The sequence below is a fragment of the Macaca fascicularis genome, chromosome 1 (assembly GCF_037993035.2).
Source record: "Macaca fascicularis isolate 582-1 chromosome 1, T2T-MFA8v1.1".
Classification (NCBI taxonomy): domain Eukaryota; kingdom Metazoa; phylum Chordata; class Mammalia; order Primates; family Cercopithecidae; genus Macaca; species Macaca fascicularis.
Genome location: NC_088375.1, coordinates 31,776,908 through 31,799,028, shown reverse-complemented (window position 1 = coordinate 31,799,028; position 22,121 = coordinate 31,776,908). Strand labels below are relative to the sequence as shown.

At 38.6% G+C, this 22,121-nt stretch overlaps 1 protein-coding gene across 19 annotated transcripts in view; it reads right to left on the bottom strand.

The window, feature by feature from the left end:
- Positions 1 to 22,121, bottom strand: part of RABGAP1L (RAB GTPase activating protein 1 like) — a 799,577-nt gene that overhangs the window by 759,737 nt on the left and 17,719 nt on the right. Inside the window, exon 2 of one of the 19 annotated variants that reach the window (XM_065531856.1) lies at positions 6,647 to 6,866. The exons of the other annotated variants lie outside the window; for them this stretch is intronic. The gene's annotated coding sequence lies outside the window, so the exon portion shown is untranslated. The remainder of the gene's footprint in view (positions 1 to 6,646; positions 6,867 to 22,121) is intronic. 19 annotated transcript variants of the gene reach the window in all.

The window sequence follows — 22,121 nt, the reverse complement described above, 5'->3', positions numbered from 1 at the left end:
TACTGAAGCGCATAAAAAGTCTGACAAACAGAGACATATAATTTTCCAGGAGAGCAGAACTCAGAAAACAAACCATATAAATGGCTAGTCACATCAGCCTAACTTTAAGAAAATGGAGCAACTATGATGTATCATAATTTCTAAAGATGACCCAAAAATAGAAGAAAAATAATTAAATACTTACCCAAAATATGCCAAATATTTAATGTGCCTACCATGAATTCATTCATTCAAACAGTAACTGGAAGTCTACAATGTACTTAACACAACAAGCTGAGAATTTAGAGATGAATTAAAGTTGTGGCTTCCTCAGGCCCCTAATACCTACAACAATGGAGTGTCCCTGCAGCTTCTCAAATCACCACATACACCTTGTGGATTATTTGACCTCTTTAAACATAAAGGAAAACAAAAATTTCAGCACTTCCAAACAATTCTTCCCAACTCCCCCAAAATAAAGTTTAGTCTCTTAAAGCAAACCAGTTGTCTTATAGGTTCCTGATCCTGAATACAAAATAAAAATGAGAATATCCCAAAACATAAGAATTAAAGGAACAGCACTAGTTGCATGTGTTAAGTCCACAAATGCAAGTATCAATCTGACCGGGCATGGTGGCTCACACCTATAATCCCAGAACTTTGGAAGGCCAAGGCAGGCAGTTAACTTAAGCCCAGGAGTTCAAGACCAGCAACATGGCAAAACTCTCTCTCTACAAAAAATAGAAAATATTAGCCATACATAGTGGCATGCACCTATAGTCCCAGCTACTTGAGAAGATGAGGTGGGAGGATCACCTGAGCCCACGAGGTCAAGTCTGCAGCGAGTTATGATCGCACCACTCCACTCCTAACTGGATGACAGTGAGATCCTGTCTCAAAAAAAAAAAAGGTACCCATATGAAGGAGGTTGGACATAATCCTTATTTTGGGTTCCTTAAGTTGCACTGCAAGTCACAAAGCATGCAGCTTCTATACAAACAAAACAAACAAAAAAGAAAATAAAGTCAACAAATGAGAACTCATTATTTTATTTGAAAAGTTTATTTTTAATTTTCACCTACCAATTTAGTCAATAATAATGACAGTCAAAGTCTCAGGGAAGAGCCCTCATAGTCTGATACCATTAAGAAGAAAAAAAGAAAATATCTATCACTGAAATCAGTCTTAACTGAACTCAAATACTCAAGGCTTTTATAACTTCAGTCAGCAAAATAACACTTTTCAACTCTGTACTTTATTGATTTTTATAAACACAGGATGAAAGACAGACATATAAAAAAAAAAGCTCAGATAGTTATACTGAGCTATATTTTTATCCTGAAACCAAATCCCACTAAGAATTACAAATTTTTTGAGTAAAGTGATCTACTTGGATCCCAAATCTAACTATTATTACATTTTAAAGACACAGTCAAAACTTGAAATTGAAAAAAGAAAAAAATCCCAACAGTCTAAAAGCTCCAAGCAGTACAAATACATAAAATGGTCTGTCTAACTCTATCAGTAAGTTTAAGACTGGTAAAGAGCCTCTTACATCATAGCCTCATTTATCTAGGTAAGCTGGGAAGATGAATTCTGGTTTTCCGAAGCCGTTTTTATATTACTGTATTGCTGGAAGATTTGAAGTTTAGTTTATTTAACCAGAGGCATTTTCTTTTAATCTAGTTAAATTATACTGAGATAATTGTGAAATAAACAATTATTTCTACCATAAAAAAACATAGAATAGGCGAGACACAGTGGCTCACACCTCATCCCAGCACTTTGGGAGGCTGAGGCAGGAGGATCGCATGAGCTCAGGAGTTTGAGACCAGCCTGGGTAACATAGCAAGGCCTCTTCTCTACAAAAAAATAAAAATAAATAAAAATAAATTAGCCAGGTATGGTGGTGCACACCTGTTGTCCCAGCTATTTAGGAGGCTGAGGTGGGATAATCAGGAAATTGAGGCTGCAGTGAGCAATGAATGTGCCAATGCACTCCAGCCTGGGAGACAGAATGAGACCCTATCTCAAAAAGGTTATAAATACAAAATAAAAATTGACTATTCCTAATAGCTATGAATAGGGCCAGACAGTAAGTATACAGGTATAAACATAGTAATGCTCCCTTATATAAACAATCCCTTCTTGATTCACAAAGCTTATACTTGGGAATTTTACAATAGTAAACCAATACCCAAGAACAATGTAAAAAGTCAAAGGTTCCTCCCCCTCAAGTAAATTCCCCAGTTATCTTTTTAACACACAACTAAATGTTATTTGTTTCTCCTAAACGCAAAAAATAAGACATGGATCCTCTACTGCTTCTGAACAAAGAAATTCAGATTAAAAACAATATTTTATAAGAAAATTTTATAAGAAAATTACCACTTTTGAACTATGTTTTGCATATGAGATTTTTTTTCCTTTTTTAAGAGACAGGGTCTTGCCCTGTTGCCCAGGCTGGAGTACAGTGGTGCCATCATAGCTCATGGCAGCCTGTAACTCCTGGGCTCAAGTGATCCTCCCATCTCAGCCAACACAGGTGCATGCCACCATCCCCCAGTACCCGGCTATTTTTTTTGGCGGGGGGAGTTAAAGACAGGGTCTCATTGTGTTGCCCAGGCTGGTCCCAAACTCCTGGCCTCATGCAATCTTCCCTTCTCAGCCTCCCAAAGTGCAGAGATTACAGGATTTTCCCGCACCCGGCAGGGAAATTTTTTTTAATGGCCTTAGCAAGTGAACAAATGGGAAATTGTTAGCAAGATAATCAACACAGAAACCAGAGTAGTTAACTCTACATCTGAACTTCACATTTAAAAAAAAACATCACCAAGTAACTTTCCTCCCAATAGTCAAAACCTCCCTCAGCACCTTAAAATTATTATTATTTATTTATTTACAGGGTTATTTAAGCAATTTGTACATAATATGCTAAATATTATCAGCCTTTCATAAAAGCCCTAGCACACAACTTCAGTAACACTTGATGCTATGGCAAATCAGTATAAGATGAAAGTTTTTTAAAAAATAAAAGGATAAGATCTTTCAAACTTGCCATAATCTTGTCAAAATATATCAAACTTCTATAGGCCAAAAACATTTCAATTTGCTCTATCAAGAGAATGGTTAAACAGCTGGAGGCTTGATGCAGACAACGTAGGACACAGCACATACTTAAATGACTTTCTTCATATACATTTTTAAAACTAAATCAGTAAACAGTAACTGGTCCAAGAAAAGCTCCAGAATTCTCTCCCCAAAGAACAATATTATTTAGTACCAGAAATCCCAGCCCCTTGTTACAACTTCTAGCATCAAACAGACTGAACACAACTAAATGTATGTTTTAGCCTCACTTTATTCCATCGATAAAGGAGTATCCTGTTACACATATTCAAATTTTAATGAAGTACCTTAGGATCTTCATTAATGTATCTGACTAAATGAATATACAGCAAGAGGCCAGTCAACAAATATTTACTAAACAATAATTATGTGCAAGTTATCCTATAGAAAGTTTAAGTCAGGTCAGTATATTCTGTATGTTTTCCTGTGCCCTAAAATAACACTTTTTCCACAATCTCAACACATTGGCTCAAATTGAAATTATTGCTCCTATTACTGTAGTAATCATTTAACTATGTATATGTATATCAAAACATCATGTTTTACACCTTAAATATATACAATTTTAAAAGCTCCTATTTCAAATGACAGGTCTTCACTAATGTACAGTTGACCCATATAATACTACCTTCTCCAAAACACATGGAGAATATGTCTGACATTTTATTTTGACAAGAAAATCAAAACCTATACCCGGCATTCTGGGTAATGTTCCTATATATGGTCAAGTCTTCAATATAAGGGCATATCAGCATAAAGGCAATTGTAGCCTTTTGTTTCCTGAAATGAGTAGGTCAGAGAAACAATATTAGTTTAAGGAGACAGGTTTTCAATTTCGGGGGTTTTTTTTGAAACAGAGTCTGGCTCTGTCACCCAGGCTGGAGTGCAGTGGCACAATCTCGGCTCACTGCAACCTCCACCTCCCAAGTTCAAGCAATTCTCATGCCTCAGTCTCCCGAGTAGCTGGGATTACAGGCGTTTGCCACCACATCCAGCTAATTTTTGTATTTTTAGTAGAGACAGGGTTTTGTCATGTTAGCAAGATTGGTCTGGAACTCCTGACCTCAGATGACCTGCCCGCCTGGGCCTCCCAAAGTGCTGGGATTACAGATGTGAGCCACTGCGCCCAGCCAAGTTTTCTACTTTTAACAGCACAATTTAAAATGTAACAAATGTGGCAGTTACAATTTTTAAAGATGCAAACATTTTCAAGGTTTGACTTGTTAACTGTTAACAGTTATCCTTTTATTACTATTTACTAAACCAGAAACCACTACTATAAACCAGAAAGTACTGGGCATTTTAGTCATGTTTATGTTTGTAATCATCACTCAAATAACTGTAATCCCACCTTACAAATGAAGCAATACATTCAAAAGAGTTAATTTGTTTTATTTAATATAGCTAATTAAAATACAATATTCAGTCCAGATCTGAAGCAACCAAATCGATCTCACTTTGTGGTGATCTGTCTCCTAAAGTAACGACAGCATTGTTAGGTGCCCATCTGAAGCCCAATGGTGATATGCCTGCCTAGTTTCCTGCCCAAAGTGTTTATCTGAAGGGACTCTGGCAATGCCAGATCTCATTACACTGAAAAGAAAAACCTATTCCTCTGTTCTCCTATTTTGATGTGGGAGCTTTCACTTTTCACTAGGAGTGCAATACTGTAATATTCACCACATTTTCCAACTCACCTTTACCAGTAATGAAGCTCAATACTTCATTTTGATCCACATTAGACTTATTGTTTCTCTTCTCTGTAAAGAACTCCGAGGCTGCCGGGCGCAGTGGCTCACGCCTGTAATCCCAGCACTTTGGGAGGCTGAGGCGGGCGGATCACAAGGTCAGGAGATCGAGACCACAGTGAAACCCCGTCTCTACTAAAAATACAAAAAATTAGCCGGGTGCGGTGGCAGGCGCCTGTAGTCCCAGCTACTCGGGAGGCTGAGGCAGGAGAATGGCCTGAACCCAGGAGACGGAGCTTGCAGTGAGCCGAGATCGTGCCACTGCACTCCAGCCTGGGGGACAGAACAAAACTCTGTCTCAAAAAAAAAAAAAAAAAACAACTCTGAGGCTGGGTGCAGTGGCTCACGCGTGTAATCCCAGCACTTTAGGAGGCCGAGGCAGGTGGATCACCTGAGGTTGGAAGTTCGAGACGAGTCTGGCCAACATGGTGAAACCCTGTCTCCACTAAAAACACAAAATTTATCTCGGCATGGTGGTATGTGCCTATAATCCCAACTACTCAGGACGCTGAGGCACGAGAATCACTTGAACTTGGTAGGTGAAGGTTGCAGTGAGCCAAGATCGCACCACTGCATTCCAGCCTAGGCAGCAGAGTGAGACTCCGTCTCAAAGAAAAGAAAAAAAAACAACAACAACAACAACAACAACAACAAAAAAACCTGAGAGGTGGATAAGTGACTTTTATGCAGTTAGAGAAATAATCAAGGTTTGAGATCAAGCAGATACAGTTAATGAAACACACTGACAACATAAAGAGAACTACAGGGATTAGTATTATCATTTACAGAATAAAACCACTAACATAAATGTTCTATGTTCAATTGTAACATTTCAGAGATAGTCTATTCTTGAACATACCTTTACTTCAATCTAGGAAATTTTTAGACCATTCAGTCTAATACTTTAACCACTTTGAAAAAACCTAAGTCAATACCACCTGCTTTTACTGCGGCACAGAAAGCAGACTCTACGTATAAATGCATTCAGTCCTACATTCTAATTCCAATTTTTAGTCTGGCCCCTGTTTCCATTGATTAATGTAGATGTCTTTCTAGACCTTTGCTTATTCTGATGAGCTAAATTTCAACATTTCCCTGTGCACTGACTGCTCCTGAGTCAGTGTGTCTCTATCATTCCAGGAATGTCTCAGCTTATGCCCCAAGCATCTTCTCACATTATTCTCTACACACTGGCTAATAAAAACCAGCAAGGCAGTAAGCAAGCTGATTAAAGCATACCAAGCAGTTATAAGACCTGGGTTAAAGCCAAGAAGAAAGCAACAGGAATGTGGGAAGAAAAGGAAGAAGCAGCTAATAAAATGTTTAATTAGCAGTTACTATATGATCCCCTCCAAAAAAAAGTATGGGTACACATTATTGGCCCAATTTAAGAGGGTAGAAGACTCAAATTAAGTAATTTTCTCCAAGACTATACTATATATAAGAGAGAGAAAAAGAATGCAATGTTTCATGATCTGACTGACCAATCTTTTTTTCTCAAACTGGTGACATACATCTTCAGGTATAAACTGAAACATACCAGGGATATACTAAGAAAAAGAAAGTAAGTGCTAAACCTGGTATGTAGTGTCAGCTCTCTTCATTCACGCCAGTTTTCACAAATTAATAGACAAAAAGGAAATGATTTTTGTTTTTATTTTCCTGGCAGTAATTCAAATATTTGTATATGTATATTAACAGTATGCAATGAAATGCAAAATTCACACACATTCCTGAGATAAAACACAGAATTTAAGAAATTTTCAAGCCATTATAAGGTACAGGCATACCTCATTTTATTGTGCTTTACTTTATCATGCTTTTTCATTATTTTTCTATCTGTTCTGGTGATCCGTGATCAGTGATCTTTACTACTGCAATAGTTGACAGGCGCCACAACTGCACCTATCTAAGACAGCGAACTTCACAGTTTAAAGGCTGTGTGTGTTCTGCCTGCTCCACCAACAGCCATTCTTCCATCTCCTTCCCTCTCCTTGGGCTTCCCTATTCCTGAAACACAACAATATTTAAAATAGGCCAATTAACTATGCTACAATAGCTTCTAAGTGTTCAAATGAAAGGAAGAGTTGCAAGTCTCTCACTTTAAATCAAAAGCTAGAAATTATTAAGCTTACTGAGGAAGGCAACATGTTGAATGCGGAGACAGACCAAAAGCTGGGCCTCTTGTACCAGTCAGTGAAGTTTGAATGCAAAGGTAAAGTGCTTTTAAAAAATTTAAAGTGCTAGTCCACTGAACACACAAATGGTAAGAAAGTGAAACAGCCTTATTGCTGCTGAGTGGAAAGTGTTAGTACTTTGGAGAGAACATCAAACCAACCATTGTCTTAAGCCAAATCCCAATCCAGAGCTAGGCTCTAACTCTTCAATTTTAAGCAAGGATGAAAAGCGTAAGGAAACCGCAGAAGAAAAGTCTGAAAGTAGCAGATGCTGGTTCACATCATTTATCTTAGTCTGTTTTCTACTGCTTATAAAAAATACCTGAGACTTAGTAATTTATAAAGAAAATGATTTCTTACAGTTATGGATGCTGAGAAGCCCAAGGTAAATGGGCAGCATCTGGTGAGGGCCTTCTTTCTTTTTTATTTTTATTTTTTTTCTGAGACAGAGTCTCACTCTGTCACCAGGGTGGAGTGCAGTAGTGTACTCTCGGCTCACTGCAACCTCCACCTCCTGGGTTCAAGCGATTCTCCTGCCTCAGCCTCGCAAGTAGCTGGGACTACAGGCGCATGCCACCATGCCCAGCTAATTTTTGTATTTTTAGTAGAGACGGGGTTTCACCATGTTGGCCAGGATGGTCTTAATCTCCTGACCTCATGATCCACCCACCTTGGCCTTCCAAAGTGCTGGGATTACAGGTGTTAGCCACTGCGCCCGGCCGAGGGCCTTCTTTCAGGTGGGGACTCTCTGCAGAGTCGGAGCAGAACAGCAGAACAGGGAACCACATGGCAAAGAGGCTGAATATGCTAACTCAGGTCTCCCTTCCTTTTTTTTTTTGGAGACAGAGTCTCATTCTGTCACCCAGCCCGGGACTACAGCTGGCACTACAGGCACACACAACCACATCCAGCTAGTTATTTTTTTATTTTTTGTAGAGGCAGAGTCTCACTATGTTGCCCAGGCTGGTCTCAAACTCCTGGGATCAAGCAATCCTCCTGCCTTGGCTTCCCAAAGTACAAGGATTACAGGTGTGAGCTACTGCATCCAGCCCCCTTCTCTTCTTAAAGAGTCAGTCTCACTCCCATGATAATCCATTAATACATTAATCCATGAATGAATTCATGAAAGCAGAGCCCTCACGACGCAATCACCTCTGAAAATCACACTTCTCAATATTGCCACAATGGAAATTAAATATCAACAGAAGTTTTAGAGGGGACAAATATTCAAACAATAAGCAAGGTTTAAAAAAAAAGCCATCTCCATAACACACTATAAAGTGAAGCAGTAAGTACTAATACAGTAATAGAAGCTGCAGTAAGTTATCCAGAAGATCTGGCTAAGATAACTGATGAATGTGGCTTCATTAAACAACAGATTTTCAATGTAAACAAACAATCTTCTACTGAAAGAAATGCTATCTGCCGGGTGTGGTGGCTCATGCCTGTAATCCTAGCGCTTTGGGAGGCAGAGGCGGGCAGATCACTAAGTCAGGAGATCGAGACCATCCTGGCTAACACAGTGAAACCCCGTCTCTACCAAAAACATAAAAAATTAGTCAGGCGTGCTGGCGGTTGCCTGTAGTCCCAGCTACTCGGGAGGCTGAGGTGGGAGAATGGTGTGAACCCGGGAGGCAGAGCTTGCAGTGAGCCAAGATCAGGCCACTACACTCCAGCCTGGGAGACAGAGAGAGGCTCCGTCTCAATAAATAGACAGACAGACAGACAGACAGATAGATAGATAGATAGATAGATAGATAGATAGATAGATAGATAGATAAATGCTATCTAAGACTTTCATTGCTAGAGAGAAGTCAATGCCTGGCTTCAAATCTTCGAAGGACATGCTGACTCTCTAGAGGCTAATGCAGCTGGTGACTTTAAGTTGAATCCAATGCTCACATCCCATTGCAAAAATCACAGGACCCTTAAAAATTATGCAATATCTACTCTGCCTGTGCTGTAAAAATGGAACAACAAAGCCTAGATGACAGCACATCTGTGTAGAGCACTGTTTACTGAGTATTTTAAGACCCGCTGCTCAGGAAAAAAGATTTATTTCAAAATATTATTGCTCATTTACAATGCACGTGGTCACTCAACAGTTCTAATGGCAAGGTACAAAGCTAAACAGGAAAAAGAGAAGACACAAAAGTGTTAAAAATCCTAATAATTAGACATGTCTGGATTAACAAATCTGTAAACTTTCTCCAACTCTCTCAAAGAGTCAATCACTCCCTCTACAGTGCTTATACAACACTTTACATAATTTATATTCCTACTCTAGCATTTATCGTATCATATTATTTATATGTATCTCATCAATTACAATTATTTCCTCTAAGACAACAACCATGCCTTATTCATTTTTATATTCCCAGAAAAGTATAAGAAACATACCAGCTGATAACACTTGTTTTATGAATAGGTTAAATTTATACACTTCAAAGACCAAAATAATTTCTATTAGAGACATTTTGATCTTTCTAAGATCATTTCAGCACAGAAAATTTCAAAAGATTTGAATTAAATTAGCCAACTAATACAAATACCAAATCCAAATTCACTTTACAGCAAATGGAATTTGAAAGGCTAATTTCCTCACCCATAATCAAGAAACCACACTCCACAGACCTAATATAAAGACAAACACTAAACACTTACCGCCCATAGTCTTTATATAAAGTGTACCCTGCCATATCAGAGAATTTCTGGTTATGCAAAAACAAAAGTGGGATTACAGGAGGAAATCTTTACAAATGATGCCTTCCTTTTTGTTTATCCCAGCACACCTTATTAAGGCCAACAGATCTTAAGATATAACAATCAGAATTATAGTATATTAGTTTAGTTTTAATTACCTAGGCTCCAGTTCTGTTTCTATACTTCAAGCCCATTTGGCTCTCCAGAGAGCAAGTATCATTACATTATGCAGGGTCACAAAGAAAACTCTAATTTAGAGGAAAACAATTCTATAATTATTAATAATAGTTCCTATGACCTTCCCAGTTTTTCTAAGTTTCCTACAAGATGATCAGAATTCTCAAGGTAGTGAATGAAAAATAAATGACTATTTTTAAAAAGATAAGCAACATTGCCCCCATGTTTTAAAAAGGGTCCTAATTATTTTAGTAAATTTGTATTATTCTCTCCAGTATTAGCATCTGAGAACTTTTTAAATGTCCCATATTTCATTAAATGCACACTTGGATGTACACATTTCCATTTTAAAATGCACTATAGGCTATCAATGAGGTGACTAAGTGGCATTTTACTAAGTAATGCCCCCCACAGTACCTGACACATTATATACAAATAATAAACATTTGATTAAGTCTACAAATATTTAAGCTTCTTATTATATAACAGACACTACTCTAAGCAAAGGCTATTACACTATGGTAAACCCAACATATATGGCCCTTGCCTTCACAGAGTCTTCAGTCTTGGAAAAAGAAAATCACTCTGTTCACTTCCTGCCAAGTGTGGCAGGTAGAGTGAAGGAAGAGAAAAGGGTGATATTAGTGGGCTTGTGGGGAAGTTGGGGTTATCCTACTTTATACTAGAATATTATCTAATATTTACAAGACTTTCTGAGGGCATTTGAGATGAGACCTCAAAAGATCTGGGCCAGCCAATGATTTAAAGAAATTATCATTCCAGGTTATGGGAACATTATGTGGAAAGGCCCTGAGGCAAGTTTAAGAAACTGAAAAGCCAGTAAAACTTATCACAGAAAACCTGAGGATAAGTAGATTTCAAAAGAACTGGCAAAGAGCCACATAATGTACAGTCTTGTACCACATTTAAGGATTTAAAGTTTTAAATACACTGAAAAATCTACAATGAAGCATAGGGGAAGTGCATGAAAGAAAGACCAAGATATAGAATGCCAGAAGGCCTTGGCCCAACATCAAAATCTTGGTAAATAAATGTATACATCGATTTCAAGTTAAAGTAAAATGTTTAAAGTGTATGTATGTTATGTTTTTATGATTCCTGACTTTAAACAACTTTTTCAATTAACCCATCATTTACTAGATATGATCACATTCTCTCCCTTTCCTTTCACATGTCCATACTAGTTGATGTAGAACTGAGTAGTAAAAGGTCAAATATAGAGAATAAAAGTACACAGATAATAACAAACTGGTAAATCAGCCTCTGAATAACTGAGCTGACTAGTTTTTCTACAGGTTGGTGTGGAAGGGGAGCAGGGATCTACACAGTAGACAGATAACATTCTGAACTGTTTAAATTTTAACCACATGCATTCTTTTTAAATCAAAGCATTGACTTTATATTTCTTACTAGAAAGCAGTTTAAAATAACGTAACTCTGTAATCCCAGCATCTTGGGAGGCCAAGGCGGGCGGATCACGAGGACAAGAGATCGAGAACATCCTGGCTAACATGGTGAAACCTCGCCTCTACTAAAAATACAAAAATTATCTGGGTGTGGTGGCAAGCGCCTGTAGTCCCAGCTACTTGGAAGGCTGAGGCAGGAGAATCGCTTGAACCCAGGAGGCAGAGGTTGCAGTGAGCCGAGATTGCGCCACTACACTCTAGCCTGGCAACACAGCGAGACTCTGTCTCAAAAAAAATAAAATAAAATAAAATAACATAACATAACATAACATAACATAACATAACTACTTGCCCACACATTGCCAAATCACTCAGAATTAGTGATTATTAGCTATAACTTTGTGAGATTATCCTTGCATCTTTACCATCTACCTGTAATTCAGCTACGTAGAGAATTTCCTTGGGAGTTTCTACGTCCAATATTCTATTTGGTAAACATCTTTCATCTTTATCAAAATAAGTTTGAGCATCAGCGCCCAAAAAGCACTAAAAGTCAACATAAAACTCTGTTAGAATTAAAAGAAAATTTTTAAGCAAATTTTCTCTTTTTTTTGAGACAGAGTTTCGCTCTTGTTGCCTGGGCTGGAGTGCAATGGCGGGATCTTGGCTCACCGCAACCTCCGCCTCCTGGGTTAAAGCGATTCTCCTGCCTCACCCTTCCCAAGTAGCTGAGAACATAAGCATGTGCCACCACACCTGGCTAATTTTGTATTTTTAGTAGAGACAGGGTTTCTCCATGTTGGTCTCGAACTCCTGACCTCAGGTGATCTGCCCACCTTGGGCTCCCAAAATGCTGGGATTACAGGCGTGAGCCACCGCACCCGGCCTTTAAGCAAATTTTAAAGTAAATGTACACAATGATCCAGGATCCATCTGCAAAATTCTGTCCCAGGAAACTACTTGCCAATATATGAAAGTACAATTACAAGGACACACATGTCAGGATTTCTTTCAAAGGGGGTGCGGGGAGGAGGGATTCTAAACATTTAACGATAAGGAGACAGTTAATTATGTGGTATTATGTTGCCACAGAAAAATATCCAAAATATACTCAGTCCATTATAAACTCATTTTTTAAAAGGCATATGCTTATTAAACAATGTATAGGGAGAAGTATAATTGTACTTTTTACTTGCATTCTTCTTTAAATGTGCTACAACTATCACATACTAACCAGCATTTTAAAATAAAGGAGAAAATTTCAAGAAATAAATTTCTTGAAATATTTGAATGTATAATTTTATATTTATTTAAATAAAACCAAAAAGTCATTTTAACTATAAATAAAACCTTCTAAAAGAAATAAAATTTGCCGGGCGCGGTGGCTCAAGCCTATAATCCCAGCACTTTGGAAGGCCGAGGCGGGCGGATCACAAGGTCAGGAGATCGAGACCACAGTGAAACCCCGTCTCTACTAAAAATACAAAAAATTAGCCGGGCGCGGTGGCGGGCGCCTGTAGTCCCAGCTACTCAGGAGGCTGAGGCAGGAGAATGGCGTGAACCCAGGAGGCGGAGCTTGCAGTGAGCCGAGATCGCGCCATTGCACTCCAGCCTGGGCAACAGCGTGAGACTCCGTCTCAAAAAAAAAAATAAAATAAAATAAAATTTAAAATTACCCTTCACTGTACTTTAGCTCTAAAATTCTCAAAGCAAGCTGCCTACACTTTTCTCCATCTCAGCTGGTATATTTACTTGCTTACTGAATGATCCCTAGCCAGTAGATTTTGAAGTTATTAACCGCAATCACTTTTGCACCAACCTAACAGATCTAAAAGATTATAAGACTTCTTAAGGTCTCCCCATATTTCGCAGATACTGTCACTAGAAACAAAAGGATAGCAGAGAGCACTGACAGATCCCTCCCAGGCTCCTCCTATCCCTAGAAACACTTCATTGAAATCTATAACCCAAAGAGGTTAAGAATCATTGCCCTACAGAGCAAATACCAAGTTAAGCAGGGAAGGGTTGCCACCACAACTGTACCCCAACCTTGAGTGACCTTTAGGAACACCTCCCACACCACTTAGAGGTTGAGCATCTTCTTAACTAAAGTAGACATTGCTAGCATACACCTGCCAAAAGTAAAATCTAATTACCTTTGGCTACTATGAATTGAAGAAATAAATAAAGAGACTAGGTCTTAGTCTGGGAATATGAGTTTCTAAATCCATAGTTTATAAGGGATTAACATTGTAGAGTTTCATGAAACTTCTCTATTAGCAGAGACTCCAGGCAAGAACAGCTACCATAAGACTTCATTTTTAAATTTTATATGGAAGATCCCAGGCAAAGATCAACCTGCAAAGATTAATCTGAGAAGCCCCAGTTTGTCTGGGATATTCTGAAAGTACTCTGGAGGTTAATTTCCTGAGCTTAAAAGTGTTTTGTTTTTGTTTTAATTTATTAAAAAAAAAAAAATGCTGACAGATTTCATTTTGGACATTTTAAGTGAATTTAAATTTATGATGTCATTTCATTCACTGTTAGTGGAGATAGAAAATAATACAGCTACTTTGGAAGACAGTCTGACAGTTTCTTACAAAACTAAACACAGTCTTACCATATGACCCCACAATTGCACTACTTGGTATTTACTCAAATGAGTTGAAAACATTCATACAAAAACCTGCACATGGATATTTACAGCAGCTTTATTCATAACTGTCAAACCTTGGAAGCAGCCAAGATGTCCTTCAGTAGATGAATAGATAGACCATGGTACATCCAGACAAAATGCAATACTATTCCATGCTAAGAAGAAATGAGCTACGAAGCCATGAAAACACACAAAGGAACAGTAACTACATTTTACTAGGTGAAAGAAGCCAATCTGAAATGGCTGTATACTCTATGACTCCAACTACATGACACTCTGGAAAAGGCAAAAGTATTGAGGCAAGACAAATTAGGGTCCAGGGAGGGAGGAATAGGCTGAATACAGGATTTTTAGAGCAGTGAAACTATTCCATATGATACTAATAATGGTGGACACATGTCATTATACATTTGTCAAAACCCACAGAATGTATAACATCAATAGTGAAACCTAATGTAAACTGCAGACTTAAGGTGAAGAAATGATGTGTCAAGTAGGTTCATCAGTTGTAATAAATTTACTACCCTGATGTATGAATGCCAATAGTGGGGAAGGTTGTGCATGTCGTGTAGGGGCAGGGGATATGCAGGAACTCTCTGTACTTTCTGCTTTAAAAAATAAAGTATATCTTTAGGCCGGTTTTGGTGGCTCACACGGTGGCTCACACCTGTAATCCCAAGACTTTGGGAGGCCAAGGCAGGAGTACCACTTAAGCCCAGAAGTTCGAGATCAGCCTAGGCAACAAAGCAACACCCCCTGAGCCGTGATCTTCACCACTGCAGGGCCTGGACAACAGAGTGAGTTGAATAATTTATCTGTTTTTATTGGCATCCATTTTAATAAAATATGGAAGAAAATGCTAATGATAGATCAAGAAAATATACAAATTGTTATCTACAACTCTCACCTCATCTTTATGTGAAGTACATCGATTTTGCAAGGTATATAAAGATGAACACAATAATATATGCCTTAAAGGGGCTCATGGTCTAATAGGAAAGAGATAATAAGGGAACTATTATAACTCAGTGTTATTATGCATGCTGTTATGAAACCATAGAGTCACACAACTCTGAAACACATGCATATAAAGAAAAAGCTTTAGAAAATTATAACATGCTCACAGAAGTTATTTCTGGTTTTCTATAATAAACATAAATAACTTAGTGGGAAAAAAATGTCTTAAGAAACTTTAAATAGCCATACTGAGAAAGGCAACATGAAAAAAATCAAAATAGTTGATGTATTTCTTAGGGCAACACATATTTGCAGTTCTAATTTTTTAAATTCTACACTGTTGTAGAACTATTTACACGGGGGAACTAAAAGTCTTAAACGCTAACAAAGATTCATTCAAGTGGGGAGAGAGGATAGGATGGGAGGCAGGACCTTCAGGAGCTTGACTGTGGAAATATTCAGACTCAGAATTATGTCCCGACAGCTTCAAAAATGGCTTAAACTGTAATTTCACTGCTTAAACTATAACTTACGATTTATGGGTCTTGCCTTTTCACTTCATCTTTTGACTGAAACCTACAGCTGGCCCTCTTCCCCTAAGATCCAGTGTTTAATAACCTCTACAGTCGGAAAGCTGTTCTTTACCTCTAACCAAAGTATTTTATTATAATCTCAATTTCCTCTTCTAGGAATTGAAGGGGTGGGAGAGACAGGAGCCATTTCAACTTCGAAATTTTATAAGCTTGAAAACTATTAAAGTCACTTATTTTCTCTCTACTAACATACAGACAAATTCCACTAATTCTGGTAATTAGCTCAGACAGCCTATGCTTCATTTCCTTAATGCATATTTCATTTTCTTTCCCTGAATCTCCTCAGTTTCTTCCCATAGCCCTGAAAATACACAGCTAAACCAAATTATTTAACACGAAGCGAATTAGGGTTAAGTAAAGCAAGTGGTTACTAATCAGTCCACCGAGGACACAGTTATATTAATTCACCCCAAAGTTGCTTTTTAACATGATCTGTATTACTTACCCATCTGCATCAGAACTTAGACTACCTAACCACCGTAACTGTCAAATCTCCATAGGATTTCTTCTATCCTGAAATTTATTACCATTTATATTTCTCCCTCATTTATGCTTTTTATTTTAAAATATCTTCTTAAATTAGGGAGGGAGTACAGTATAGTAGTGGTTAAAAGACACAAAGTAGCAGACACCCTTTGCTACCTATGTAAATAATCATTCCTACCCATCTCCCTTCTTTCTATTGGCAAAGCCCTTAATTTGTTTGTCTCCCTTACTGGCATATGCTCAGTAACCTTACACACACATACTCTCTCTTCACAGCCCTACTAGTAATGGTGGTTACAGTCCCTTGGTATCTGTGGGGGCTTGATTCCAGGATCCCCATGAATACCAAAATCCACAGATGATGCTCAAGACCCTTGTATAGGCTGGGCACGGTGGCTCACACCTGTAATCCCAGCACTTTGGGAGGCCGAGGCGGGCGGATCATGAGGTCAGGAGATTGAGACCATCCTGGCTAACACGGTGAAACCCTGTCTCTACTAAAAATACAAAAAATTAGCCGGGCGTGGTGGCAGGCGCCTGTAGTCCTAGCTACTCAGGAGGCTGAGGCAGGAGAATGGCGTGAACCTGGGAGGTGGAGCTTGCAGTGGGCCGAGATTGTGCCACTGCACTCCAGCCTGGGTGACAGAGCGAGACTCCGTCTCAAAAAAAAAAAAAAAAAAAAACCCTTATACAAAATGATTAGTAACTGGGCACAGTGGCACATGCACATAATTCCAGCTACTCGGGAGGCCAAAGTGAGACAATCACTTGAGCATAGGAATTCAAGACCAACTTGGACAATACAGCAAGACTTCATCTCTTAAAAAAAAATCAAAATAAAATAATATGGCTTAGTACTGGCATATAACCTATGTACATCCTAAGTTTAAGCTACTTTTCTGGTGTTAACTGAAGCAAAAAAGAACCTAATAGAAAAGTTTACATCTCAGTTCTGCCACTTATAAACCATATTATATAGGACAAGTTACTCAATCTCCCTGTATCCCTCTTTTCTCATGTGAATTAAATGTAAGAAAAGTACCCACTTCACATATTGATCTTAAATGAAATAATGCAGGTAAAGCATGAAACAAGTACCAGGCACAGAGTAAGTATTTTAAGAATTATTAAATTATCAAGACTGAATACACGAACACAAGCCAAATTTTAAAACACAACAAGAAATATATATTATTCAGAGGCTACCGGGTACTATTTTCACAAAATGAAAGTAAAACTTGGCCAGACACGGTGGTTCATGCCTATAATCCTAGCACTTTGGGAGGCCAAGGCAGGAGGATAACTGAAGCCCAGGAGTTTGACACCAGCTTGGACAACAAAGCGAGATTCTGTCTCTACAAAAAATATAAAAAATTAGCCAGGCATGGTGGCATGTGCCTTCAGTCCCAGCTACTTGGGAGGCTAAGGGAGGAAGATCCCTTGAGCCTAGGAGTTCAAGGATGCACTGAGCTATGATCACATTGTTGCACTCCAAGGTAGATGACAGAATGAGGCCTCCTCTCAAAAAAACGTACAACTTAAGCAAAGTTTATCAATTATGGTTTTCAAATTTTAGTTAATGGAGGAAATAGCAAGTTTCCACTTGTCATAATTACAGGCATCACTATCATTGTATCATTATTCTAGTACTAATGAAAGACCTCGAGAACATATAAAGTAGCAGTAAAGGGTGCTAAGAAATGACAGTGTAGTCACATCAACTTGCCCAAGGTTAAAACAATGGAGTCAGGGTTCAAACCAGGTCTGTCTGGCTCTAGAACAACTGTTCTCTACTACCTCCAAATCCTGTGTGTGTGTTTTCACTAAACTATTTTGTTGTTTATAGATCTGAATTGGAATCTATTCTTATACAGGATCAGTACCCTGAACTTAGCAACTGATATAAAGGTATCCCTTATGGAAATCTCAACTAATTCTTTATTCCTTTTAGGAAGAAGAGTCTTAAGAATATGCATTATAAAACATGTTTCAATAAAGTTATTTTAAAAATGTTTGCTCCAGGCCGGGCGCGGTGGCTCAAGCCTGTAATCCCAGCACTTTGGGAGGCCGAGACGGGTGGATCACGAGGTCAGGAGATCGAGACTATCCTGGCTAACATGGTGAAACCCCGTCTCTACTAAAAATACAAAAAACTAGCCGGGCGTGGTGGCGGGCGCCTGTAGTCTCAGCTACTTGGGAGGCTGAGGCGGGAGAATGGCGTGAACCCGGGAGGCGGAGCTTGCAGTGAGCCGAGATCACGCCACTGCACTCCAGCCTGGGAGACACAGCGAGACTCCGTCTCAAAAAAAAAAAAAAAAAAAAAAGTTTGCTCCAGCATACTCTTGCTATCTCCAAGGAATGTATTCTGAGACTTTAACAAATATCCAAATTATTGAATAATACTAACGTATTATTTTCTACATTAAATGCATACATAAGATGAAAAAGTAACACTGAACAACAAATTGCTGGGCTTATACAGGGCTTGCTCTATTCCAGCTATTTCCAAAGTGTGGTCCATGGACCCCAGAAGTCCCCTAAGACCCTTTCAGAGAGTTCATAAGGTCAAAGCAATTTTCCTAATAATACTAAGACATTATTTGCTTTTTTCACTGCGCTAATGTGATGGTGCAAAAGCAATGGTGAGTGAGACTACTGGTGTCTTAACACAAATGAAACAGCAGCACCAAAGTAAACTGGTAGTCACCGTACAACCATATGTGCTCAGTTAAAAAGTGTGTGTGTGTGTGCTGCTTAAAACTGTCTTCAATGAAACAGCAAAAATTATTGTCTCCAAGCTTTTGAGCACACATCTTTCTAACATTCTATGTGACAAAGTAGGAAATACACAAAGTATTTCTGCTGCACACCGAAGTATAATAGTTTTCAGAAGAAAATGCACTTGTGTAATTGTTTCAGTAGCAAGTTAAAGTAACCACTTTCTTCATAGAATACCATTTTTACTTTAAAGAAGAACGAACTGACAAACTATAGTTGTAAGGACTCAGGTATCTGGAAGACATTTTCTCCAAATAGAACAAGGTAAGACAGTCACTTCGAAGAAAACAACTGACAGTATTTGTTGCCAATGATAAAATTTTAGCTTCAAGCAAAAATCAGCTTAGGCTGAGACAAGAGAATCACTTGAGCCCAGGAGTTTGAGTACAGGCCGGGCAACACAGCAAGACCCTGTCTCTTTAAAAAAAAAAATTAGCTTAACAGCCTCACACTACTTAAAAGACTTTTCTGGGATTTTTTTGTTTTGTTTTATTGTTTGTTTGTTTTACTTTTGGGATACATGTGCAGAATGTGCAGGTTTGTTACATAGGTATAAATGTGCCATGGTGGTTTGCAGCACCTATCAACCCATCACCTAGGTTTTAAGTCCTGCATGCATTACTTATTTGTCCTAATGCTCTCCCTTCCCTTGCCCCCCAGCCCCCAACAGGCCCCAGTATGTGATATTCCCCTCTCTGGGTCCATGTGTTCTCATTGTTCAACTCCCACTTATGAGTGAGAATATGTGGTGTTTGGTTTTCCGTTCCTGTGTTAGTTTGCTGAGAATGATGGCTTCCAGCTTCATCCACGTCCCTGCAAAGGGCATGAACTCATTCTTTTTTATGGCTGCATAGTATTCCATGGTGTATATGTACCATATTTTCTTTATCCAGTCTATCACTGATGGGCATTTCGGTTTGTTCCAAGTCTTTGCTATTGTGAATAGTGCTGCAATAAACATACGTGTGCATTTGTCTTTATGTCATAATGATTTATAATCCTTTGGGTATATACCCAGGGTCAAATGGCATTTCTGGTTCCAGATCCCTCAGGAATTGCTACACTGTCTTCCACAATGGCTGAACTAATTTATACTGCCACCAACCATCTCAGCCCAAAAACTCCTTAAGCTGATAAGCAACTTCAGCAAGGTCTCAGGATACAAAATCAATGTGCAAAAACCACAGGCATTCCTAGACACCAACAATAGACAAGCAGAGAGCCAAATTAGGCCATTCACAATTGCTACAAAGAGAATAAAATAACTAGAAATACAACTTATAAGAGACATAAAGAACTTCTTCAAGGAGAACTACAAACCACTGCTCAAGGAAATAAGGGAGAACACAAACAAATGGAAAAATAGTCCATACTTATGGATAGGAAGAATCAATATTGTGAAAATGGCCATATGCCCAAAGTAATTTATAGATTCAATACTATTCCCATCAAGATACCATTGACTTTCTTTGCAGAATTAGAAAAAACTACTTTAAATTTCATATGGAACCAAAAAAGAATCCATATAGCCAAGACAACCCTAAGCAAAAAGAACAAAGCTGAAGGCATCATGCTACCTGACTTCAAACTATACTACAAGGCTACAGTAATCAAAACAGCGTGGTATTGGTACCAAAACAGATATACACATCAATGGAACAGAACACAGACCTCAGAAAAATAACACCATACATCCACAACCATCTGATCTTCGACAAACCTGACAAAAACAAGCAACGGGGAAAGAATTCCCTACTTAATAAATGGCGTTGGGAAAACTGGCTAGCCATATGCAGAAAACTGAAACTGGACCCCTTCCTTACACCTTATACAAAAATTAAATGTAAAACCCAAAATCATAAAAACCCTAGGAGAAAACCTAGGCAATGCCATTCAGGACACAGGCATGGGCAAAGGCTTCATGACTAAAACATCAAAAGCAACTGTAACAAAACCCAAAACTGACAAATGGAATCTAATTAAAGAGCTTCTGCACAGCAAAAGAAACTATCATCAGAGTGAGCAGGCAACCTACAGAATGGGAGATAATTTTTGCAATCTACCCATCTGACTATGGTCTAATATCCAGAATCTACAAAGAACTTAAACAAATTTACAAGAAAAAAACAAACAACCCCATCAAAAGTAGGCAAAGGATATGAACAGACATTTCTCAAAAGAAGACATTTATGCAGCCAACACACATAAGAAAAAAAGCTCATCATCACTGGTCATTACAGAAATGCAAATCACAACCACAATGAGATACCATCTCATGCCAGTTAGAATGGTGATTATTAAAAAGTCAGGAACCAACAGATGCTGGCAAGGCTGTGGAGAAATAGGAATGCTTCTACACTGTTGGTTCTGTTGGTTTTGTTTTGTTCTGAGAGAAGGTCTCACTCTGTCGACCAGGCTGGAGTGCAGTGGTGTTATCTCAGCTCACTGCAACCTCCACCTCCTGGGTTCAAGCAATTCTCCTTCTTCAGTCTTCCGAGTAGCTTGAATTACAGGTGCCCATCGCCGTGACCAGCTAATTTTTTTGTATTTTTAGTAAAGGTTTTCACCATGTTAGTCAGACTGGTCCCAAACTTCTGACTCAAATGATCTGCCTGCTTCAGCGTCTCAAAGTGTTGGGATTACACAATGCCCAGCCCTTAGAAGACTTTTCTGATGACATTGATGGCGGTATTAACAAATACCAACTTTTTTTTTCTTTCCCCTGAAAAAGGGTCTCCCTCTGTTGCCCATGCTGGAGTACAGTGGTGCCATGTCAGCTCACTGCAACCTCTGTCTCCTAGGCTCAAATGATACTCCCATCTTAGCCTCCCAAGTAGTTGGGACTACAGGCATGTGCAACCACGCCTGGCTAAGTTTTTTGTATTTTTGGTAGAGAAAGCATTTCACCATGTTGCCCAGGCTCATCTCAAACTCCTGAGCTCCAGCAATTCGCCTCAGCCTCCCAAAGTGCTAGGATTACAGGTGTGAGCCACCATGCCCAACTTGACTTCTTTATATGGTATAAGATGTGCCAATATTGTAAAGATCTGCATTAATCAGTGAACCAATGCCTTACAAATGACCGGTTACAAAATTATGCATAGATAAAAGATCCATTCAAACTGCAAGACAGATCAGTGTATTTTAAATGTAACAGGTTACAAAAGGTTCATTAACGTGATATAATATTTCACATGGCAACTAACCATTAATATAAAACTACCAACTGTAGAATTGTGGTATGATATAAAAGAAAAATATTGACATTATCTTAAAAGACTATTAAAATACTCCTCCCTTTACAAGCTACA